This window comes from the organism of the source record quoted next, unplaced genomic scaffold (assembly GCF_019419815.1).
Source record: "Pyrus x bretschneideri cultivar Hongxiangsu unplaced genomic scaffold, Pyrus_bretschneideri_v1 Contig128, whole genome shotgun sequence".
Classification (NCBI taxonomy): Eukaryota; Viridiplantae; Streptophyta; class Magnoliopsida; order Rosales; family Rosaceae; genus Pyrus; species Pyrus x bretschneideri.
The window spans coordinates 98,301-108,920 of NW_025999422.1; the positions used below are offsets into that span (position 1 = coordinate 98,301).

Sequence of the window (10,620 nt, forward strand, 5' to 3'; positions counted from 1 at the left end):
ATGGTGGTCATTCACATTCCATGAATTTAGAACACAATCCATATTGTCTTTTTACTTCTTACTATTTCATTCACCATCTTTTGTTATGTGGGATATCCACAATATTACAACACTCCTCTTAGATGCTCACACATAAGTGATCAGTTGCCCTCTTACAGTGCTCATGATTGATTGGTGCTTATCTCCTAGGATACAACGACCTCCTCCTTACGATAGTAGCACACCATATCGTAAGGCTTCATTGAACCATGATTATGTTGAACTCTCTCAAAGACTCACTTAATTAATCTCTCAGTATGATATGACTCACATGAACTTGTATATATGACTCTACTAAGTAATTGACTTATGATTCAATATGATAAGGTCTTTATATAGATGTAGAAGTGACTCTTCAGAATAGTTGTGTCTTTTCGTAAATAGTCAACAATTGCATTTATTCAATCAAAAGGCATAGACTGCACCTTTTTTCTTTGATTGAATAATCACAACTCGTCAAATATAATTTGTATTCAAATTAAAGAGTTTAATTTATTTCGAATTAAATTTTCCAACATTCTATCACTACTACAAAATTACCTATAACTGGCGGTCCTAAAACTGACAAGAAAACATAATTTCTGTCAGATATTAGGTACAAATCCGACATAAACTCATGCAATGTCGAATAACAGAACCGACACCATTGCTAGCATCACGAAAAGACTTTTGATGTCGGTTAGTCCTCTTAATCCACCACGAAGAAGGAAAGCAATATCAATAAAAAATGGATAGTAGTGTCAGATAAAAGTGACATTGAAACTCACGTCGAATACAGGCGATATTAAAAAAGGATAGTAGTGTCGGCCCTAACCGACACCACCTAACTATTTAATAAATAAAATAAACATCCATACGGTCGGCTCTAACTGACACCACCTAACTATTTAATAAATAAAATAAACAACTATACTGTCTCCCATAACCAACACCACAAATCATTAATAAAAAAAATATAAACGTCTGTCTCAGTTGTTGATTAATAATAATTAAAAAAAATTTACAAGAAAATAATTAACACCATATTTAATGTATAGGCCTAAACAAACATTAATAATAACTATTAACAGTAATACCAAACACTAACAATTATCCACCATAACAAACATTTTATATCAACCATTACACATATCATATACAAAAAATCATCCGCCATAACAAACATTTTAATGTATTTCTATTTTCTTTGTGCGCATGCTCTGCAATCTGAAGCGTCATGTAGCAGATCAGATGCATTTTCACTAAATCTTCTCCTTGAAAAATAACACTTCCCTAAATTCATAAAAAAAAAAAATCAAGCTAATTAATTATTATTGTGGTCATTGACTTATTCTACTCTTTTCAAGTAAAAAAAAAAAATATATATATATATATATACCTTTATTATATCCCACAACACTTCCTTGTCTTGTTCCTTAACCAAGCGCCAATCCCTTGTTAATGGAAGATTTCTAGGATATTTAACCTCTGACACTACATGTTTTGAAAAAGCACTAGAATTTGAACTAATGCATTTGGCGGACAAATCAAATGAACAAGGTTGTTGTCCTATCCATTTGGGAATTACGGGTCTGTGAGTTCTCCGTTGAGATGTTCCTTATTAATACAAAACAAACAATTAAAAACCAAGAAACAAAAATCAATTTTCAATTTAAGCATAATATTAGTCAAAATACAAAACACAAACTGAAGATGATGATGATGATGATGATGATGATGATGATGATGATGATGATGATGATGATGATGATGATAATAATAATAATAATAATAATAATAATTTAAAAATGAACCAATTTCGAACTCTTCCTCTTTGAATTGGTGTTTCGCAGAATTTTGATCTTCGATATGTTCATCATGGCAAAAGCTTCTGGAAGGAGAAGAGAAAGAGAGAACTGAAGAAAAATAAGCAGGGAAAGAAGGAATCAAACGCGGAGGAAAAGGGGGGCATGAATGAAATGGGGGAAGAAAGGAGTTTTAATATGGGTGAAAACCTGGTGTCGGTTAACACTGCCAGTAAATGTACCTGACGTCGAATCAAATGAACCTGATGTTGCTAAAAACCGACACGACATTTCACACACCTAACATCCCTTCACTATCACGTCGGCTACAACCGACACCACCTCTGACCCACTTGACATTCCTCTTCGCAATCCATTTTCGAGCGCAAAACAAGCAGGAAAATTCTTGCCTAAATATTTCAAATTATCCGACACAGATGACCAATGCCGTCAGCTGAAAGAGACAGGACACTAGCTTTAATAATAAAAATAATAAAAAAAGTTTAACCCAAACAAAAAAAAAAAAAATCACCAGTTGTTTTTTATTTTTTGTTATCCCATGTAACGTTTTAATATTTTAATAAATAAAATTTAAAAATTAAGGAATTTAGTGATAGCAACCTCAATTATGGAAGAATTCCAGCGTCTATCAATTCTTTATGTACTCAACCAGCTCAAATAAAATTCCTACAAAATTAAATTGTAAACAAAAATTAAACATAAGAGGAGAAAATAAAAATACTAGAAGCAAGAAAAACTTAGTGTGAAGAAGAAGGAATAAATGAAGATGAAGAAGAACAAATAAGAAAGACGCAAGAGAGGAATAAGAAGACACGGTGGAGGGTATATAAAGAACACCAACCTATCAGCTACAACCGACATGAAGTTTTTAAATATTTAAAGATAATTATTACTGTCAGGTAGAAGCGACACGATTCTCTTTTTAACCAACATTAACTTTATTTCGGTTGAAAGCGACACGATTCTCTTTTTATACGACATCACCATTTAAAAAGATTAAAAACTATGTCGGTTATAAGCAACATAGACAGTTTATGTCGATTATAACCGACAGTAATTCCAACACCATGTAAAGAGGCTGTTGGAAATGTGTTATCCGCCAGTATATTTTGTAGTAATGTATAGGAAATCGATCATTTTAGCAACTAAGATTTGGTTATGAATCAAATGTTCTTAAAAATATTGTGCCGAAATCATTTTTCCGACCATTTTGATCTTTATTTATTTTTAGGCTTAATTATAGTAATGGTTCCTGAACTTTACTCCAAGTTTAATTTTAGTTTCCGAACTTTCATATTAGTTTTTTTAGTTATCGAACTTACCAATGTGTTGAAACATTGGTGATTTTCACCAACACCACCTTTTTTTTTTATTTCCATTAAATCTAGGGTATATTAGGAACTTCAACTTAAAACTTCAAAAGACAATAGAAGAAGGTAAAAACAAATTAAAATTTGTAAATTAATATTTGAAACTTAAAACAAAATGAAATTTGAACTATAAAAATACAAAATGAAAAATGGTTAGACTTTATCAGTTTGTAAATATTAGGCAATGTGATTTCAAAGTTACTAGGGGATCGAATTGCAGCTAAACTTAAACAACTAACAAATCACATATTGAACTACGAAAAAAAAAATTATTTTCTTGCACACAAAAATCTGATTTTTTAAGATTTTATTCTTTTCTCATTTCTCATTTAAAATTCATTTTTAGTGATGAGAGATGGAGTTTCTTGTATTACCCTTAGATTTAATGTAAAAATAGACTGCATTAGCCAAAAAAAACCCCAATAGTGCAACACTTGTTAGGTTCAATGATTAAAGAAACTAATATAAAAGTTCAAAGACTAAAATTAAACTAGGAATAAAGTTGAAAAACCATTACTACTGTTAAGCCTTGTTTTTATATCACGTGCTAAAAACAATAGTTCCCACTGATGCCACCAATCATTGAATTGCGGCCTCTATTTTCAATGACTATGTTAATCGAATTTGAATTTCAAAAACCATTTTGATGATGGGGGTCAATTTCGGGACCGTTTGTAATATAAACCCTTAAAGAAACTAGGGTAAAGTACAAAAAACTACCTCAACTATTTGGATCACGACAGTTTCATACCTCATCTTTTAAAATTAACAATATCATACCCCATCTTACAAATTTGTGACAATATCATACCTCCGTCAATTTTTCTGTTAGTTTTTCTGTTAAGTGCTGACGTGGCTTGATTCGGGACCTACTTTCTATTAAAAAATTATTAAAAACTAAAAAACAATTATTTAATATTTTTAAATATTAAAATAATAATAATAAAAAGTAGGGGGAAAAAAAAAAGCCCTCATTTCGTCCGTCCCCTCCCCCTCCTCCCTCCTCTCTCCTCTCCCCATCTTCATCTTCTTCCCCCACCTGCAAATCCCAACAAACAAAAAAAAAAAAAAAAAAAAAATCCAATTTGTCTTCCCCCACACCCACACTCTTCTCCCTCCTGCAACCCAGAAAAAAGAAAAGAAAAAAAAAAAAAAACCCATATCCCGTCGGTGGGATCTTGGGTGCGCAGAGAAGATGGAGGATGGATGCGGAAGAGGATGTGAAAAATGGATGAGAGTGGTGGATTTGGGGTTTGATGGGTTTTCAAAAAAAAAAAATTTTTCCCTCTTCTTCTTCCTCCTCCTTCTTCCGCAGAGGAGTTGATGGTTTTCAAAATTTTTTTTTTTTTTTTTTTACTTCCTCTTTTTCCTCTTCTTCTTCTTCTTCTTCCTCCTTCTCCTTCTCCTTCTCCTTCTCCTTCTCTTTCTTCTTCTTCCGCAAGGGGGTGTTGATGGGTTTTCAAATTCTTCTTCCGCGCCGACCCTGGGGGGGGGGGAGGGAATTTTTTTTCCCCTTCCTCCTTTTTTTCCTCTTCTTCTTCTTCCTCCTCCTCCTTCTTCTTCTCCTTCTTGTTCTTCCGCAGAGGGGGTTGTTGGGTTTTCAAATTTTTCTTTTTGGGTTTGCAAGTGGGGGGAAGAAAATGAAGATGGGGAGAAGAGAGAGGAGGGGGGAGGTGTTGGAGGGACAAACTGATGGTGTTTTTATTTATTTATTTATTTTTACTTTTTATTATTATTTTAATTTAAATAATATTAAATAATTTTTTTTTAGTTTTTAATAATATTTTAATGATTTTTTTAATAGAAAGTGGATCCTGAATCAAGCCACGTCAGCATTTAACTGAAAAGTAAACGGCCAAGTAACGGAAGGTATAACATTGGACCAAATTCTATAGATGAGGTATGACATTGTCAATTTTAAAAGATAAGGTATGAAAATATCGTGACACTAATAATTAAGGTAATTTTTTATACTTTATCCAAAAAACTAACATGAAAATCCAAAAACTGAAAATTGAGAAATCATTCCTAGAGTTAAGCCCTATTTATTATTTTTATATCACGTGTCAAAAACAATAGTTGCTGCCGACACCACCAATCATTGACACAGCGCGACAAAGACAGCCGCTAGAAATGGAAAGAAAAAAACCGATGAGTTTCTAGAGTTTCCAGTACCATCCCTCTCACTCCCTCACTTGACGCATATTTTATTACAGGCACTTCATCATCACAAATTGTCTGCATACAAAATTGATTGGTTCTTCTCCTTCTTCATCCACACACTAAAAATCCAGAAGAACACACGCAAGATTTAATTCAAATGGCTCTGGTACCGTCGTCTTCAGCGTTGAACCACACCCCCACCAACTCTTTTTATTTACTTCCTTCATTTTTCTTCTCACTGTTTGTGTTTATGTTGCTTTCCCAAATTCAATTCAGAGCTTCTAATTTCAATTTGGGTTTTGGGTTTTGGGATTTGGGATTTGGGATTTTTTTTCAGTTCATTGTTTCAGCTTCTTACTAATTTCGAGTAAACTTTGACAAATTGAAAGACTTTCCTTAGTTCTTAGTTTAATGACTATGCAAATTAGTGTGATCCAATGCTGCCTGCTCAAAATTGCTGTGGGTGTATATATTTTTACTACTTGTTTTGTGGAAATATTGTTTGCTAATATGATTTAGTGTAGGTTGTAAATTTGCTCCATACAGTTTGAGATTGATTCGTCTTGTTTGAACTCAGTTTGTAAAAGAAATGAGCTGAGCTCAAACAAAATGTTAGGCTCATAGGATCTTTAGCTTCACTATACTCGATCATAGAGCTCATTAAGATTTGGTGTATCACATGGAATGAGGCAGCTCAAGACGTTGATCATTTTTCTTCATTTCCAATTGCATTGACATTGTGGCAAAAAATTTATCCTTATGAGGATTCCCTCTTGACCATTCAGACTTTCAGAGTGTGAGTGGGTTGATAGAGGAACAAGGAAATACTCAAGACTTTTATACTTTCCTTGTGTGATTAGCTCTTGAATCGCTCTATGTTATGGAGAAAACTTGGGGAGAAATAGTAGCGTAGTCACAACTCATGAGGAAGTACTTTTTTGGGAGTTTGCAGTAGATACTTGTTCAGGTGTGGGCACAGAATATGTTTTCGGTTTTTCCGGATTTGACTAATGGAAGAAACCGCAATGGCTAACAGACCACATGGGGGTTGCTTGTACATTTCCCAACATATTTTTGTTTGAGAATCCTTTACATGACTAATGCAAATCCGGTGCTTGGTCAAGCTGACCTATTGAAAAGAATATGCATAAATTTTTAGCCACCGAAGTGTAATTATTAATTTCTTTTTATCTTTTTATTTCTAAATCTTGACTATGTTGGTAAATAAGCTTTCGAGATATCAGATATTTAGCCCAGTTTAGCAGCATTCGTGTTTCTTAGTTAGATTGAAGATGTTCTGTTTTTTGGTGGTTCTGATTTCTGAATGTGTGCATAGATAAGGCTGAGAGATTATTGGCTGAAGCGGCCAGGTACGGGGCCCAGCTGGTTGTGTTCCCCAAAGCATTTGTGGGTGGTTATCCCCGTGGGTCGAATTTTGGCATTGTCATTGGGAACAGAACAGCTAAGGGTAAAGAAGAATTCAGAAAGTATCATGCTGCAGCCATTAATGTGCCTGGTAAAACTTCTTTGTTTTTTTCTTTCTTGATGATTTCGTCCATTGGTTATGCGTAAGAAACTGAAATAAATTGAATTCATTAGAATTCCCAGTGTGATTGAGTGGTGGATTGAAGTGAAGTCAGTGCAGTGAAATGTCAGTTGGTGGTTAAACTTCAAATTCATCTATTAGTTGCTATAAGTTCTTTGTTTATTTGAGTCAAGAAAATTTACGCTGTGCACCTGCAGTGCAATTAACTAGGGCTATGGCTGTGGTTAAGCATCAGTTTATTGTTAAACTTCAAATTCAATTGGTAGCTATAACTTACAAGTTCTTTGCTTTATTGTAGTGTAGAGAACTAACTGCTGTCCTATTTTTTCCGATGAAAGTTATATTCTAGAGAAAATGGATTCTATTGAATATTTATTTTTTGGTGAGAACTCCGAAGAATGTTCGATGCAAAAACAACAAAAACGTGAAAAAAGGAAAAGACTTCAAGTTTTTCTTCTTATTTGTTGGTTAGACTATTATTTCTTCTTTTTCACCTGTCAAAGAAGTTCAGAAAAGAACCTTAATTCATTGGAAAATGGTTTCTCAGTGCATTGACTCGCATCTTAACTATTTTTACTTGGCCAAAAGGATGCCAGTGGTTGACTTGAGAAATGCAGGCCTATTTATACTGCTCTTCATGACTTAGTTGTGGCCGCTAAAATGGGACACTAGTGGTTCATGTCAGGCTCACTCTCAGCAAAACATTCTACACCTATTTTGCAAGTGGATGTTATCAACTAAATTTTGTTGGAAATATCTCAGTTTCCTTATTGTTTGATGCAATTCAAATCTTGTTACGCTAAGTGTTAGTAACTTTACTGAGGCATGCTATCATATTTTGATCTTAAATCAATATGCAGGTGGACAACGTATTCTAAAACTGTCATTGTTTGACCTAAGTGCATTCTACGAATAGAATTGTGAGCATACAATATGTAGTTTCACTTTTTTTATTAACTAATGCAGATCCTGAAGTTGATCGATTGGCAACAATGGCTGGAAAGTACAAGGTATTCTTGGTAATGGGTGTGATAGAGAGAGAGATGGATATACACTCTATTGCACTATTCTGTTTTTTGATTCTCAAGGTTGCTATTTGGGAAAGCACCGAAAAGTGATGCCCACAGCACTGGAGCGGATCATTTGGGGATTTGGAGACGGATCTACAATTCCTGTGTTTGAGACTCCAATCGGAAAAATAGGTGCTGCCATTTGTTGGGAAAATAAGATGCCACTTCTAAGGACAGCAATGTATGCTAAAGGTTCGTTATCTGAACAGGAAAATTTGAAATATCACACTTAATTAAATATTTTGGCTCACTTTTTTTAATACTTCAGTTTTCTTCGAAGCTATTTGTTCAATTTTTTTTTTCACTTCTTATTTTGGTGTTCATAATTACACTATTTAAGTTTAGTGTTGTATGAATGGAGGATGGCCTTTCATGGGCAGTGCAATACGATCTGGGTTTCTCATTTTACTTCTGGGCTATAGCCCTGTTTGAAACTGCTTTCTTCCAGTTTTAGTGCCTTGCCATGCAAGTTTGAGTTCCATATGTGGTGTTAACTTGAATACAGACCGGTATCAGGTCAAAAAGATTATTTGGCTTGCTAGGGGTATACTATTCTGTGATCTTTGTGTAGGGTTGAGTCAGTTTCTAGATTCCTGGGCAATTGGTCGAGTATGTTGCTACTCAAACAACTCAAATTGAAATAAGACACATGATTGATTTACACTTCTTTCTAAAGATTTAAGAATAGTCTGCCAATATTTGTGGCATAATCTGGTTTTCCTTACCAAATTGGCATTTTACCATCCATTCAATACATGGTTTTTCCTAGCTACCTTCTTTTCCAACACAATGACTCAAGAACATCTGTAAGTGTGTGTATATCATATTTGGGCCCCAATTAGCCCTCTTGAATATATGTAAAGAGGAGACTTGCCCTTATTCTATCCTATTCTATAGGGAAACCCCACCCTCACTTGAAAGAGGAAACTCATGGTAAACCCTAGACTCTCTACTCTCTCAAAAGATGACCTACATTTGCATAGTGAAACAGAACTACACCAGCGTGAACGTAGCGCAACTTCGGGTGAACCATGATACATCTTTGTGTTCCTGTGCGTTTGTGTGGTTTTACGGTCAGATCTAAGTTGGTCCAAATTTATCAACTGTTTTTTTAATTCAAAACTGTTTTTTACTCAACGTGAACATTAAAATTATGGTAGAAACAATGCATTTCTTGGTGGAGTTTAAAGGTGTTCTTAGTACCGCTTTGATACTATTATCTTTAGTACTGTGATTTGATGCAGGATGCTTTGTTTTGTGCAGGCATTGAGATTTATTGTGCTCCTATAGCTGATTCCAGGGATTTATGGCAAGCATCAATGACTCATATTGCCTAGGAGGTTGAGTGTTTTGTCCTATCAGCCAATCAGTTCTGTCGAAGGAAAGACTACCCCCCTCCTCCAGAATATGTATTTGCAGGCACAGAAGATGAACCTGCTCCATATTCTGTTGTCTGTGCCGGAGGCAGTGTCATCATCTCACCGTCAGGGACTTCTCGCTGGACCCAATTATGATGGGGAGGCACTCATCTCAGCAGATCTCAGTATGTCATATGCTTATTCTCTCCTAACAGCAATTAAGTATCTATATTGCAAGCTGTGCTGACATAATTTTGAGTAACAACAATCTGGCTCCTGAGATATACTGGAAATTAGAAAAACTTCAACTTCAAACGAAATTGTAGGAACCTCCTTTCTATTTTCAGAGATTAAAGTACCCTCACAACCCATGATAGATTTCAGCACAACTTACTTAAATTTACTACATCTGCCTTTACAATATTTACTATATTTCGTGAGTTCGGATATATCTAAACAGAAAATGGACTCCAGATGCATCAATTGATTTGCAACCTTAATTTATGATTTCTAGTAAAACGAGAACCCTAGTATAGTATGATAAGAAATTTCTCTAAATTCCAATATGGCGAGGAAGCGCAATGGGGGCTTTAAAAATAAGAGGGATTTGAAAGTAAATGTTGGTGTAATTTACTGATAACTTTCTGATCTAGGCTCTCTGTTGTTATGTGTATGGTGTGAGGCAGTATGGTTTAATCGATAATATAGTTTGATTGATCCTTTCGCACACACGCATGTAGATTACAGTGGGTATGGTTTCAAGCTTTATTAGAACTATTGTACTTCTAGCTCTTTTAAGCGAACAGAGCTCTGATTTTTTTCTAATGACCGAATGTTGCATAGATCTTGGAGAAATAGCAAGGGCGAAATTTGACTTTGATGTGGTTGGACACTATTCACGGCCCGAAGTGCTAAGCTTGATCGTGAGGGACCATCCAGCAACTCCAGTTGCATTCACATCAGCCTCAGCAAAGACCGATCGTGAAGTCTCCCATAAGTCATAATTGGATTTCATCAGTTCACCGACAGTGGTTAGCAAAATGCCGGCCTGTTCAATAATAATAAGAAGACCCTTTTGTAGATATCATTGTTGATGTATTTCCAACGTAACCAGGCCACCTTGATTTCGTATATGGTTCTCGTTCATCAAATGTGAATCGTTTTAACTCATTTGTACTGTAAAGAAGTTGCTACAGTTGAAGTTTAATGTGGTTCTGTACTTTGTTCATGTGTATGGAGGTCAAGTTCATAAATATGTTTGCAAACATG

General features: G+C 34.8%; 1 pseudogene; it reads left to right on the forward strand.

The window, feature by feature from the left end:
- Positions 1-6,694: 6,694 nt before the first annotated feature.
- On the forward strand, positions 6,695-10,579 carry LOC103932953 (annotated as a pseudogene).
- The last annotated feature ends 41 nt before the right edge of the window (positions 10,580-10,620 follow it).